This window comes from Cebus imitator, unplaced genomic scaffold, assembly GCF_001604975.1.
Source record: "Cebus imitator isolate Cc_AM_T3 unplaced genomic scaffold, Cebus_imitator-1.0 Scaffold1, whole genome shotgun sequence".
Lineage (NCBI taxonomy): Eukaryota > Metazoa > Chordata > Mammalia > Primates > Cebidae > Cebus > Cebus imitator.
The window spans coordinates 3,308,555-3,322,213 of record NW_016107316.1 but is presented as its reverse complement, the minus strand read 5'-3'; the positions used below and the strand labels follow the sequence as shown (position 1 = coordinate 3,322,213).

Below are 13,659 nucleotides of genomic sequence, written 5' to 3'. Positions count from 1 at the left end.
AAAAAAAAAAAACATGGCATAGCAAAGTGGGGTTTTTGTTTTTTGTTTTTGTTTTTTAAACAGGATCTCATTTTGTTGCCCAGGCTGGAGTGAGTGCAGTGGCATGATCTCGGTTCTGCAACCTCTGATCCTCCCACCTCAGCCTCCCAAGTAGCTGGCCCCACAGACACATGCCATCACGTCTAGCTAATTTTCACATTCTTTGTAGAGACGGGGTTTCGCCGTGTTGCCCAGGCTGCTCTCAAACTCCTGGGATCAAGAGAACTCCCAAAGCAATGGGACCACAGGCGTGAGTGAGCCGTCATGCCCGGTCAGTAAAGTTTTCATGCTCACAAAATTAAAACTTTATAGCCCTAGCAAACATCAAAGTTTTAATGTCTAGAAGCAAAGAGTGAAAGAGAAAATACCACTCCCTATCTAATGACGAGTTTACATCACAACGATAAGTATATGCCACTAAAGAAGCATGCGGAGTCATTACAACAGTGTTAAAACCCGTGGCTCTTTTTGTTATTCCATTGTGACCACAACCTAATAGTGTGGGGACTCCCTAGATAGCATGGCAGTGCTCTACCTTACAGACAGGCCCTGACTGGTGGGTGAGGAAGGTTCGGGCCAGACCAGGCCTGCTGTGGAGGCACATCGGGAGTTCTTTAACCCACTGGAATCCTGCATTTGACCAGTGAAGACCTGAAGACCCAGACAGAGAAGAGTCTAGTTCAGGGTCAAACACTAAAGTTTCAGTTCTTCCAAATGCCACATGGGGTGAAGACAACACCTACAAAAGGCCTCCTTGGGCTGGTCCTTCTTTCCCTGGCCTGGCCCTGACCACTCGCTCTCTGTCCATGGTCTCTTGCTAGACCCCTGCTGCAGTTATACTAGTCTGCCAACTAACGGTGGGATTTCTTCCACACCCGAACACATCACATCCACTGCCCGCATTCCAAGGCCTGGACCAGTTCCTCTCAAGGCTGATGTGTGATGCTCTGAACACACCAGAATCTGAAGCAGTGCCCATCAGGGCAGTGAAGGTGGTCGAACCACAGCCTTTACATTAATGCACCAAAGCCTGGCTGTACTAGTCCGTAAAGAGAATACACAACCCCACACAAAGTGATTTAATTACTGGGCCTTTGTGTTCTCATCTATAAAACGGGCACTTAGAAAACAGGATTGCTCATTATGGAGAGTAAGAGAGACAGAGTGTAGTCAGTACATGATCATTAATTTCTAATTAAATCTGAGTATTCACAGGAAAAGAATTTCAGATGATAAATGACGAGTGACAAAAAAGTACTATTGTTCATAAGTGCTACAACTTAAAAGTGGGGAGAAATCAGTGAGAATTTGGGTTGTCGATGGGGCTGGTCCTGGAAGCAGGGCAGTAGGAATGAGTAGAATATTTTCGGGAAAAAAATAAGAACAGCATTTGAGGAATGGGCAGGAAAGTGTGAAGGCATGAAAACTCCAAGGAAGCAGACATATTCTACAAAAAGAAATAAGTGGCCAGGTGCAGTGGCTCATGCCTGTAATCCTGGCACTTTGAGAGGCCAGGGCAGGTGGATCACGAGGTCGGGAGTTCTAGACAAGCCTAACCAACATGGTGAAACCCCGTCTCTACTAAAAATACAAAAATTAGCTGGGCATGGTGGTGCACGCCTGTAATCCCAGCTACTCAGGAGGATGAGGTGGGAGAATTGCTTGAACCTGGGAGGTGGAGGTTGCAGTGAGCCGAGATCATGCCACTGCACTCCAGTCTGGGTGACAGTGTGACTCCATCTTAAAAAAAAAAAAAGAAAAGGCCGGGCGCGGTAGCTCACGCCTGTAATCCCAGCACTTTGGGAGGCCGAGGCGGGTGGATCACGAGGTCAAGAGATCGAGACCATCCTGGTCAACATGGTGAAACCTCGTCTCTACTAAAAAAAATACAAAAAATTAGCTGGGCATGGTGGCGCGTGCTTGTAATCCCAGCTACTCAGGAGGCTGAGGCAGGAGAATTGCCTGAACCCAGGAGGCGGAGGTTGCGGTGAGCCGAAATTGCGCCATTGCACTCCAGCCTGGGTAACAAGAGCGAAACTCCGTCTCAAAAAAAAAAAAAGAAAAAGAAAAAAGAAAAAGGAATCATCTGCCTAAGAGTAAATTGTTTACAAGATGACATAGTGACAGAACGACAAAAACTAAGGGCAAAAATTAGACACTGTATAGGCAACAGACACTCCCTGGAGCCACAGAACTAGGAATTGACGATAGTAAAGGTAATGTTTTAGGCAGGTCAATCAAACAGAAATGACTGGGATAAAATTGGAAGGAAGACCTCCAGGCAGAAGGCCAGGTGAACACTCTTTCAATAGGACCTTTGATATCTGTTTAAGAGTGAAGCACAAAAAGTTGCTTGGAAACTCTGTACATGGAGATGCAACTGGCTGCCTGGTGGGCTTCATGGGAGGTGATCAGATGTGGGTTTGTTTCACCAAATCAACCTCGAACATAGCTGCACCTCAGCTCAAATCCCAGAACGATACCTAACTTCCACTGGCCCTTCTGAATCCAGATGCACTCATGGGCTTGACCAGATGAAGCCAACTGACCCAGGTCAGTCTGAAGTGCCAATGGTGAGCCATCGCAGCGAGCTATTGTCTTCCCATGGCACTGCTAAATTTAACTGTGACCTTTAGAGGACTCGGGGAGAAAAAGAATTTTTAGGCTAAGTTGAAGTTCCATCAGAATATGTGCAGGGCAGAAGCTTCAAGGAAGATAAGGAACTATTAGAGGCAGGAACAAAGAGAGAGGAGGCTTCTGGTGAAATGAGACTAATGGAGAACAGGCATCATTTCTAATCCCTTCAAACCTCACTAAAAGGACAGTGAAGGAGTGTGCAGGTATAAACACACAAAGACAAAGAAACAGGAGAGAAAATCACAGCAGACAAGATATGCCAACAAAAGCAGATTCAAAGCAGAGGAGAAGAAGAGCTAGACTTGGAAAACGTCAGAACTAAAGCCCAGTCCTGAATTGGGTGAGGGATCCTGAGAAGCAAACCAATTCAAATGCACAGAACCCAGGGAAGGCTTAGGAATTCCAGGCAACAAGGTGAAAAGTAGGGCTAAAGAATGGGGGGTGGGGGACTCCCTCTCCCTTCCCAGGCAGCCACTTCTCCTTCTCTGCAGAAGTCTGGAAGCGTACTCAGGACAAATTAAACCAAAGAGAATCTGGACCCTTGGACACAGCTGGCAGCAAGTATGAGATGCAGGGGTGAAAACAGGGGAACTGACTCAAATGATGCAATGTCCCTTCTCTCATTCCTTGTCTCCCATTTGGCTCCCCTAAAATGCAATCAGGCTTAAGGAGGGACAGATATTGAAAACTGGGGGTACTCTCAATGTAACAGATTCATATCTAATCACCTGTGAGGCCCAGCAGTCAACCAGCAACTTTTTTTTTTTTTTGAGACAGAGTTTCACTCTTGTTTCCCAGGCTGGAGTGCAATGGCATGATCTCGGCTCACTGCAACCTTTGCCTGCCAGGTTTAAGTGATTCTCTTGCCTCATTCCCCAAATAGCTGGGATTACAGATACCTGCCACCTTGCCCAGCTAATTTTTGTATTTTTAGCAGAGATAGGGTTTCACCACATTGTCTAGGCTGGTCTCGAACTCCTGACCTCAGTTGATCCACCTGCCTCAGCCTCCAAAAGTGTTGGGATTACAGGCATGAGCCACCGCACCTGGCCAACCAGCAACTTTCTTTGCTTAACTTAAAAATAGGGAGACATCCAAAGATCATCAGCATCACAAGGCTTTTGAGAAAATCCTTAAACATAAAAAATAGACATTATCTTGCAGTAAAACAAACAAAAAAAGGTAGACATTAAAAGAAACAAAGAGACAAAAGAGAGGCAACAAAAACCACAAAGAAAACACATCTACCACAGCTAATATCTTCAGAGGGATAACATATCCACAAAACAAGAACAGAATGCTATAAAAAGTAAACATGCAGAAAACAAGAAGGAATTCTTAAAAACTGTTTAAATGATAACAGAAATTTAAACTTCAGTAGAAGGGCTACAAGGCAAAGTTGAAGAATGGAAAGAATGGAAAAAAGTAGATAATTAAAATGATTTTGTTATTGCATAACAGGACAATTATAGTACTAAGCAGAAAATTTTTTGGTAGTTTTCAATGTCATTTTCCTACCATATTATTTCCAAAATGAGAGAAAAATAGCTACTGTTGGCCACACTGAAGGCTACTCTGAAACATTTCATTAATGTGGCTCCTATTTACACATTTAATCATTCTCTTTTTTTTCATCTTAAAGTAAGAAAATTAAGATGTTAGCTAGGAAAGGACTTAACAGATACTGAATATCCACAAAGAGAAAACATTTTAATGTTTCCTTTTAATGTCTTTATTCTATTAGAAAATAAACGTTTTGGGGGTTCCTAGGGGGAAAAAGACAACTGGAAGATCAATCCATAAGGAGTTCTAGAAGAATAAAAAAAGAAAAAGGAGAAAATGATATTCCCAAAGAATATTTTTCAGAGCTGAAAAACATATATTTCCAGATTTAAAGGAACCATCAAGAGCCAAGCACAACAAATGAAAAGGGTATACGTGAAGGCATCATCCATGAAATTTTAGAACCCTGGAAGTAAACAGAGGTAAAGACACAACAGGTCACATTCAGGAGCTTTAAATAATCAGGATGACTTTGGATTTCTCAGCAGCAATACTGGACCCTAGGAAATAATGAAATAATGCCCTGAAATTTTTGAGGGAAAATTATTTCCTACCTAGCATTCTATACCCAACCAAAATAATAAAGTGAGAGTAGAGTAAAACCATTTTCAGAAAGGCAAAATCTCAAAACAATGTATCTCCCAAGTTCACTTTCTCAAGAAGCTACTTGGGAGTGCTGTAAATTAAGTTTTGTGAAGCCAGGGGGCCAGGATGGGGGATCCAACAGAAGACAGAGAGGGGAACTCATGAGGTGATGATGAGAACAGCTAAACGAGCCACACTGGAACAGGGACAGATGGCTCCAGGACAGAAGTCTCCAAGAAGCAAACTGGGTAACAGATTTGATTATCCAGTGTGTTCAATTATATTGAAAGGAGTTTTCAAGTTCTATCAGAATACGGGGATGTATTATCGACAGGTTCATAAAAATTTAAACCAAAAAAAGAGAATTAGTAGCTGCAAGAAAAATAAGATGTACAATGACTGAAATGTTAGTTACATGCACTGTAAGTCTATGGTGAGTGCTGATTCAACCAAAGTTTTCATGTAACTATTTTGGAAGAATAAGAAAGGGAAGGGCATATGTATGTGTATGTATCTGGATACGTGCATGTGTGTGCACAAGTGTTTAGGTATATGCACGTGTGTGCACATGTCTGGGTGTGTGCATGTGAGAATGTGTGTTTTTTGTTTTTGGAGACAGGGTCTTGCTCTGTTGTCCAGCCGTAGTGCAGTGGTGCAGTCAGAGCTCACTGTAGCCTCAAACTCCTGGGCTCAAGCAATCCTCCCACCTCAGCCTCCTGAGTAGCTGGGACTACAGGAACATGCCACCATATCCAGATAACTTTTTTTTTTTTTTTGTAAAGACAGGGGTCTTGCTAGGTTGCCCAGGCTGGTCTCAAACTCCTGGGCTCCAGCAATTCTATTGCCTCAGCCTCCCAAAGCACTTAGATTATAGGAGTGCGCCACTGCACCTGGCTAAGAGTATGTTCTTGAGACAGAGAGAAAGAGGTATAAATAAGAAAGCTCAATTCTCATATTCCACAATAAGAATGAAAAGATAGCCTTGACGCAAACAGTAAATTGCAATGCCAGTTATTTGCAAATAAAGAGTTAATTTTAGAGGGGGAAAAAAAGGAAAGAATTTAGAAATGGTTGCCTCTAGGAAGCAGGAATTGGGGTAGAAATGGGTTTTTCATTTTCGTTTTTCATTTTAATGTTTTAGACTATGCACATATTCATATGTATTGAAAAAAGATGGCTACGTTTAAAAAATAAATGAAAGGCAGGCAAGAATAGAATACAGGCATTACAAGGAATCTCAGTAGAAGAGCAACTGAGGATCGTGGTAGTCTGCAGACCAGTATCAAAGGAAGGATACCTGTGAAGAATTATCCCATTTAATCCTGGCAACAACCCTGTCTGAAAGTTACTTCTCTCCCCACTTTTATCCTATATGAAGAAACTAAGAAAGTAAGACTTGGAAAGCCTGGATCTGTCTGAAGACACATAGCTAATGCCTGGTCTGGAATTAAAAGCCAGTCTCCAAAGAATCTCTTCCATGAAAAGTAGTGTTAAGAAATTTAAACTAGCACCTGTAATCCCAACGCTTTGGGAGGCTGAGACAGGCAGATCACTTAAGGTGAGGAGCTCGACACCAGCCTGGCCAACATGGTGAAACCCCATCTCTACTAAAAATACAAAAAAACAGCCAGGCATGGTGGCATGCCTGTAATCCTAGCTACACCTGAGGCTGAGGTAGGAGACTCACTTGAGCCTGGGAGGCGGAGGTTGCAGTGAGCCAAGATCGAGCCATTGCACTCCAGCCTGTGTGACAGAGTGAGAAGCTATTTCAAAAAAAAGTTTAAACTAGCAGAATGTAAAATTCTCAGACATCCACATTTCAGAGTTATAAATCTGTATTATCATTATCTTCTGGTGCCTTTTCTAGTAGTGGCAAGACACTTCCTGATTTTATAGAAAGTTAAGGCATTCCTCTAAAGTTCTAAAGGATAGCACTGGAGACCCAGCCTAAAAAGGCCAAGCCTGCATTCACCTGACAAGTGAGACGTCCTCTTGGGCAGAGCAGGGCCTTCATTATCCTGGGAGCCAAGAAAGTCCTGCAGTTATTTCCGGAACAGGTTCTACCTATTCCTCCAGAAACACATGAGAAAGTTTGTAAGGCTTCTAATGTTACAGCACTGTATCGCAAGCAAGCGCATAAAAAAAATCAAAACTTCAGTGTATATACGATTTATCTATTCACTTCAATTAGTTATGTATTTTATAATGCAAATAAAATATACTGTGGTCCAAGCATGTATAAACCACATATAAGCATATAAAAACATGTGGTCCATGTTCTTATAAATCTGTAAGGACATATGTTATATACATATATATTATGTAGGTGTGAATTAATTTATTGAAAGAGGGAGTATGAATGGAAGAAGAAGAAAACCAATATTTCTTTCCTATGTACTATGTGCCAGGAAATTTTCTTCCAGCAGCCCAATGGCAAAAGTCTTACCGTGTTGGTTTTGAAGAGGGAGGGATGGGGCATGGGATAGAAAAGCATTCTTGGTCTTCACATCTTTATTATGTTCTTTAGAAACACAAGCCCCAAACATTTCAAGGAATAATTAATAGCCGCTATCTGTCAGGACCACTTTGTGCAGAGGTTTTTCTGGTTTTCCATTTGTAATTTTACCTCATCTTCAGCACAGTCCTAAAACTCAGGTAACATGGTTCTCATTTTATACATTGGGAAACTGAGGCTGGGTGACATTCAAGTGACTTGTCCAAGGTCACACATTTGGAACAATTTTAGAATGTCCACGGATGGCCCTCAGTATGCTTCATTGAAAGCAAAGATTCATTGAAAAGATTAATCCCTTTTCCTTCAGAAAAGGATGCATTTTTTTAAAGTTGCTTTTTTAAAGTGGTGTTCGCTTGTCCAGGCTTGCTCAAAACGTCGGGTTAGAAGAAGGATTGCCTTGGGTTGTTCTGTAACGGTGCTCTGCCAAAAGGGACGCTGCCTTGACAAAAGAATAAACACTCAGCCTCATCTAAAAAGACATATTTCTAGCCAGACAAAACGGAGAGCATTCTAAGAATGTGGCCTCCTCCGGTCCCCTGCGTGGAGGTGAACAGGCAGGCGGAGGGACGGGCAGGTGGAGGGGAGGACAGACGGGCGGTCAGCGTTTGTTCCTCCACCTGCACCCTCAGCACCCATGGCCCCTTCCCTGGGGATGAGAGCAGGAGCCTCTGGCTCCTGCCCATTCCAAGAAAAACCTTCTTGCCCTGGCCTCTCCTTAGAGTGACCCCTCCCCCCTCCTCTTCCCTCCTTAGGACAGAACATCCAAAGGTTGGACCACAGGTGAAAAATGTATTTCTCTTAAAAGGTTATCAGACTAGAAGGGTTAGGCATCCAACTAAAACCAGGGTCCACATGATCTCCCTGCTCCTCTCGGAGCTCCACCTTTCACCAGTCAAGCAATGAGGCACCTCTGTCTAAATGCAGCCTCCATCTGTCAACAGCAGCTCTGGGTCCCGGAACGGGCTGGGACTCACTTCTGAAGATAGCGCACGGCTCTGGGTGCTCCTAGGTGCTGCACACTCGTCATTTTGCTCAGAAAAATAAAGCCATGTACGTTGGCTTGTACATTAGACATTCTAAAACTGTTCCAAATGTGTGACCTTGGACAAGTCACTTGAATGTCACCCAGCCTCAGTTTCCTAATGTGTAAAATGAGAACCATGTTACCCGAGTTTCACAGCCTCCCTGTGCTGTGCACTCCTCAGACCCAGCTCCTCCCCACTCCCCAGCCCATTCACAGACAGGCATCAACACCCATTTCTTCACACCGCCCAGCAGCACACATCAGGGGTTCAAACCCTGCGTATGTACACGGCCACTGAGGCCCAGGGGGTGCCGAGAACACAGTGCTCTTCGGGTCCCAGTTGCAACATCCAGTTAGATCAAAACCAGCAGGACTCAGAGAGGGCCTAGCAGGTCCCTTCAAGTTATAAGATAACAAACCTCTCATTATCATTGGACTTCATCAACATCAAAAAATTCTTGGGAAAAAAACTTGGGATTTGCAAAGTGTTCATAATCTGTCTGCTATAGTGGTAAAAGCATGCACTTTTCAATAACACCACTGGGGGCTTGATTCATGGTTATGCTGCTTTCAAGCTGTGTGACCTTGGGCAAGTTACCTAACCTCTCTGAATCTCCATTTCCTCTTTTATAAAATGGAGCTACTAAGAACCACCTACAGGGCTGTAGTGAGGACTAAATTAACATGTAGGGCAGTTGGCATAAAATAGATGTTAATAAGTTCCAGTTTTGTCTCTAAAATTGGAATTAACTGCCCACTGAAGAAGTAGGCTGAGGTCCTGTCTGAAAGCATTCGGATTAGAATTTAAAGCCCCAGGTGCACCAAATAAACAGGGGCCAGAGGAGAGCTTTCCCTATAGGTATCGAAGTACAAGATGTGCACATTTGTTCTTTCTTCATGGATGTACCGCTGCCCCAGCGCCTGTGTCTGTTCCCTTGTCGGTTTACATTTAAGCCAAAATCAACTGCTCCCTCTTCTGCCCTCCCCCCGCCCCAGCACTCTGCTCATACTGTACCTTCACTGGGCTCTAATTCCAATTTTTTTAATTCTAATTTCTAAATGTTAACCAGAGACTTAAGTCTTAATCTTGGCTTAATTTTATTCACTGTCACAGAACAGTTTCCTGAATGGAATTCATTAAACTTCTGGCTTCCTTAGGAGTACGCCTATTGAAATGTGACTCTCTGAGTAGATATTACATCATTTAGTCTCTTATCCCCACTTCTGCTAGCTTCCCAACTAAACTTTGACAGCAGGGACTATTCCAGTCACCTCTTTGCTTCCCATGGTGCCCGGGACACTGCAGGTCCCCAGAAAACAACCCCTAAAAAGGGAGCGTAGAAGAGGAAGACCACGTGTTTAAGGTTACAGCTAGGACTGTAAAGAAGTAGGCTGAGGTCCTGTCTGAAAGCATTCGGATTAGAATTTAAAGCCCCAGGTGCACTGAATAAACACATCTGAGGCTTTAATTTAGGCCCCTGGGATGCCCCCGTTAGAATTCCAGAAAATTAGCTCACTCCCGCTGCTCCAGGTATTACCTGAACTCACTTGGTTGTTTTCTGCTCCAAACAAAGCCAGAAGGGCCAGAGGAGAGCTTTTCCTATGAGCATCAAAGGACAAGGTGTGCGCGTCTATTCTTCCTTGGTGAGCACACTGCCTCTCCACCGCTCTGCCGCCCGTGTCTGGTCCCTCTTCAGTTTACATTTAAGCCAAAATCAACTGCTCCTCCTTCTGCCCTCTCCCCGCCCCAGCCCTTTGCTCATACTGTACCTTCATTGGGCTCTGGGTTTGTTCTCCCTGAGGCCACAGACAGTGTGTCAGTGTCTATGTCTCCTCCAGGGACTGAGTTGCCAAATGTAGCAAGGAAGCTCACCCATCTTACCTCTTCCCCTTATTCCTCCCTGAGCCCAGAACAGCTTCTTACAGGAGAGCGGATCTGTAAAGGAGCGGCCGTTGACTCTGCCAGTGATCCTAGGCTGCTGGAGATCCTGCTCCACCACCACCCAGGCCACCCCCGGATCCAAGAGCACATGCAGCTGGGGCCTTCAGGGTCTAGGGACTCAAGGACAGGGAGCCAGGTCTGCCCCAAGCCACACATTGACAGCTTCTGGCCTGTTCTATGCCTGTCCTGTGAGAAGCAAAGAACTTTCCTCTTCTGGATTCCTGATTTTGCCTTAAACTAAGGTAAATGCTTACATAATCTAAATTGGATCCTTGGCAGAAATATTTAATTCCCACTTGGAGCTAAGGGTGAAACTGAAATAGACACAGCTCCTGTCCTGAAGAACCTCACAGAGACACAGGAAGTGCAGGTCAGCAGGTAACAATGTTAAGTAGAAGAGATGCAGGCAAGAAGGCCTGGAGGGAAACACAGAAGGGAATGGAAAATTCTACCAGGCCAGTCTCAGCAGGCCTCATGGAAGGATCAATCGTCAAAGATGATTACAGGTTTGCTGGCTGAAAAGAAGGGGCATTCCAGGCAGAAGGTATACAAGGCACCGGCTTGACCCAGGGCTTAGACACCTATTGTGTGCCTGGGTAACACAGGTCCTTGCAGCATGACGTGTACACAGGGACAGCGGGTAGGAGGGCAATGAGGGGGCCGTTCAGCCTAAACCCTGCTAAGGTGTTTGAAATTAACCCTGTCAACCCACCAAAGGAGTTAAGCAGGGCTGATGAGGCTGTGTTTGAGAGATTCCTGCGGCTTCCTAAGGAAGGCTTCTAGGAGGATACTGCAATAAACCAGGACTCAAAGAGGACTGAAGCCTATATCTGTGCAGGGTGGGCGGCAGGAGGAGCCTGGCTGACCTCAGGCTTCGGAAGGAGGCGGAGGCGTGGTGGTCTTGCTGTAATAGAGAAGCGTAGTGCATGGGGGTCTGGAGAGAGCTGCGAGGTCAGGACGAAGCGTTCCGCTCCTCACGGCCTCCCCTCGCTTGCCATCCACTCACCCGCAAATGCTCACAGAGCCTGCCTGGGCACAGCCGCACTCGGTGTGACACCCTCTCCTCCAGAAGGAACCATGGCAGTGAAGGGAGAGCCATGCTCTGGAGTCAAGTCTATAAGAGCGAAACCCCAACCGGGCTTCCTGCCCGGGCTCCCTTTCCCTTCCCTTTTTGCCTCACTGCCTCCATTCTGAATCACATCCAAACCCTCCAACCTGGGGTTCCACCTCCTTCGGGGAGATGGCCTTCTAGAATCCTGCCAACCTGGCCCTTCAGTGCCACTACCCTGGCCAGCCACAGGGACATGACCCCACCCCAACCTCACCAGAACACCCCAAATTCCAGACACCATTGACCCATGCTCCCTCCTCGTCCAACTTCCCTCCAATCAAATTCTAACTGGAAGAACTCCCCCGTCAACACACAAGCATGGCAACTTACCTCCGGTGAGTCCGAAGTTTGAGAAAACAAGTCTAGAAAAAGGCAATACCCTCAGGACTGCGTTCTCACGCTGTCTAATTTCCAAAGCCCTGGAAGAATGGGAACGGTGGGCAATAGTCAGCCCCCAATATATGACATGGCAATAAACGCATTGAGACTGCAGGAAGGTATCCTATAAACTCTTTGACGGTCCTTCTGGCAGGAAGCAAGGCATCATTCTCATGTAGATTTCTCCTGATTTTCCCAAGAGGAACTCATAAACTCCACAGGTGTCACTCACTGAAGGGAGAAAAGCCGGGCGGACTCAGGCTGCCTGGCCCAGAGCCCCAGCCCAGCCTCAAGCTGCTCTGACATCTGTGCACAGAAGGTCGGAGAATGTTTCTTTGGAGAACGTCTTGAAGTGCTCTCAAATACAACTACAAAGCCATCAGCTATGTCCCCTCCAAGTGCAGTAAGAACTGAATGGAAGACAAGGACCTTCAGAATAAAGCCAGGGAAGCAGAAACCTGAAAAACTTCCCTCAGAAACCAACCAGGCCGGGACCAAGAAGGGTTTTGAATCACTTTAGCCTATCATTCGTAAGAACACAAACTAATTATCTGCAACCCCTTTTGATACCATTTCGAACAATGAAAATAAGGACGCCCATTGGTTAAGTGGATTGCCTGGGTTTACTGCTCCCTGCACCTTATCAAAGGCCAGTGCTTTGCTATTATTCTGCTAAACACAGGCTCCAGCTGTCTTCATAACAAGTCAACACAAACCAGTCCAACCCCCAAAGCAGGTGCTCACTTGCAAAGTCAAATAAACAGTACCTTATAAAAAGCTGGTCAATCAGGCACTCCACAGACCAACCAGCCAAGAGCAGCCTAAGCCCGGTAGAGGTGGAAAGTGTGCAGGGACTCCCACCTCCTGGGCTTTGCCTTTGATCTGCGCCTGGGGAAGGAGGAAGATTCGTGGGGCGCGCGCGTAATGCCCTGCTTTGCAGAGCCTGGCTCGGGTCGGCCTGACACCCGGCAGGGAGAGGCAGCCGAGCCAGCCAGGGGAATGGTTTCAGAGCTAGTATCTGCTCCCAGAGCTACAACAACAACCAAAAAAAAATCAGCAGTAGCCCTTCCAACTGGAGCTTCATCTGCCTGGTGCCTGCTGGGTCCAATGGCAAATGCCACCGTTTCATGTCTTCTTAGCCATGAAGTGTTCTCTTGGGTCACAGTGCTCTCCACACAGGTACATACCAATCTGTCTAACCACCAGCAGTTAAACTGATTCTTTTTAAACTACATGGAAGTTTGTGTCCTTGGAGTGGAGCCACAGTACGCTGTGCAGAGAACAAAGGGTCAGGAGAAGAACGCGAGCTTGCAGTGGAAGACAGTCAGCTGGCAGCCTGGCTTGCCTCCGAAGGACTACAGGTAGTGCTGACCTAAGCCACGTAAGTAAAAGCACATGCCCCTTAAAATAACTGCTGTGAATACCACGGAACAGACCCCAACAACAAAGACTCCCTTGAGAGTCCCAGGATGACATATTCTTACACTTCTTTCATTTAAACCATTGCTACCACTATAGAAAACACCAGCTGGCTGGGCACAATGGTTCACACCTGTAATCCCAGCACCGAGGGAGGCTGAGGTGAGAGGATTGCTTGAGCCCAGGAAACCAGCCTGGGCAACATAATGAGACCACATCTTTACAAAAAATAAAAATTAGCTGGGTGTGGTGGTGCATGCCTGAAGTCCCAGCTGCTTAAAAGGTTGAGTTGGGAAGATTGTTTGAGCCTGGGAAGCAGATGATGCAGTGAGCTGTGATGGCGCCACTGCACTCTAGCCTCGAAGACAGAGCGAGATCCTGTCAAAAAAGAAAAGAAAAAAGGGAAGAGAAAGAGAAAAAGAAAGAGCAACAGGCAGGAGGGAAGG

General features: G+C 45.6%; 1 protein-coding gene across 7 annotated transcripts in view; it reads right to left on the bottom strand.

The window, feature by feature from the left end:
• Positions 1-13,659, bottom strand: part of GREB1 (growth regulating estrogen receptor binding 1) — a 161,679-nt gene that overhangs the window by 87,597 nt on the left and 60,423 nt on the right. Inside the window, exon 1 of one of the 7 annotated variants that reach the window (XM_017525887.2) lies at positions 11,747-11,983. The exons of 2 other annotated variants lie outside the window; for them this stretch is intronic. The gene's annotated coding sequence lies outside the window, so the exon portion shown is untranslated. Of the gene's footprint in view, positions 1-9,901; positions 10,103-10,133; positions 10,273-11,746; positions 11,984-13,659 lie in introns of those variants that run through there. 4 more of the 7 variants (XM_037737343.1, XM_017525874.2, XM_017525879.2 and 1 more) reach the window with 4 other exon arrangements.